Below are 1,577 nucleotides of genomic sequence, written 5' to 3'. Positions count from 1 at the left end.
TCAAACTATCAAAATGTATTATTATATATACAACTGAAGATCTTTGTTTCCTCATGCTTTAAATATTCCCTATCCCTAGAAAATTCCTAAGGCACATTTTCAGGATTGGAAAAAAGTGTATCTTCTCCACGCATTCAAGAAATATTTACTCAATAAATACTTATGAGCTCCTTCTAGATGCTCATTAAAAAACAATAATTTTCAAAGGTATAATTGATACACAAAAAGCTGTACAACTTGATGAGATTGGAGGTAAACACAGACTCATGAAATCTCTGCCACAGTCAATGCCATAAATACATCCAACACCTTGAAAAGTTTCCTCCTGCCCTCTTTATTTTTTGTATGGTAAGAACACTTAACATAAGATCTACCTCTTTGCAATTTTTTAAATATAAAATACAGTATTGTTAACCATAGGTAGTATGCTGTACAGGTCTTTAGGATTTATACCTCTTGTGTAATTTAAAGTTTGTACTTTTGACCAAAACCTCAGTTTCCTCCTCCCAATTCCTGGTAAACACCATTCTATTCCCTGCTTCTATGAGTCTGACTATTTTGGGTTCCTCATATAAGTGAGGTCATGTTCTTCTGTCTAGCTTATTTCACCTAGGATAATGTCCTATAAGTTCATCATGTTGTCACAAATGACAGGATTTCCTTCTTTTTTAAGGTTGAATAATTCCATTATATGGAAATACCACATTTTCTTTATCCATGTCTTGGCTATTGTCAATAGTGCTGCAATGAGCCCCAAGAGTGCAGATAGCTCTTCAAGATCCTAATTTCAATTTGTTTTGTTATATACCCAGAAGCAGGACTACTGGATCATATGGTTCCATAATCATTGTGTTCAATAGTGGCTATACCAACTGATGCCCAGCACTACTCTAGGTCCTTTCAGATATATTAGGGATGAACAACACAACATAAAAAGATTCCTGCCCTCAGGGAGCTTTCACTATAGAAGAGGAAAATAATCAATAACCAATAATTTTTTAAAACTTAATTTCATGGTAGTCTTAAAGGTGGTTAAGTGTTGTGGAAAAAGAAAAGAAGTAAAAAAGGAAAGAGGGGAGGCTTCCACCTTGAGTGGTTACCAGGCTAGGCCTCATCAAGAAGATGCCACAGCCTTATCAGCTAATACAAGAACTTTAATTTTACTACTACTAAGATGAAAGCTTAAAAGCAGAGGAATGATTTTCTTTTTCAAAAAGTGGCCAGGGGACCCTGGGTGGCTCAGTCAGTTAAGTGTCTGACTCTTGGTTTGGGCTCGGGTCATGATCTCACAGTTGGGGAGTTCAAGCCCTGCACAGGGCTTTGTGCTGACAGTAAGGAGCCTGCTTGGGATTCTGTCCCTCCCCTACTCATGTTCTCTCTCTCTCAAAATAAATAAATACTTTTTCTAAAAAAAGTAGCCAATAATATATAATGTTAGAACTGGGTGTTGGGGCACCTGGATGGCTCAGTTGGCGACTGATATCAGCTCAAGTCATGATCTCACAGTTCGAACCCCACATCAGGCTCTGTGCTGACAGCTCGGAGCCTGGAGCCTGCTTCAGATTCTGTGTCTTCCC

This window comes from Panthera pardus, unplaced genomic scaffold, assembly GCF_024362965.1.
Source record: "Panthera pardus isolate Hobbes unplaced genomic scaffold, ASM2436296v1 HiC_scaffold_16, whole genome shotgun sequence".
NCBI lineage: Eukaryota > Metazoa > Chordata > Mammalia > Carnivora > Felidae > Panthera > Panthera pardus.
Note: the sequence above shows the minus strand (reverse complement) of the source record.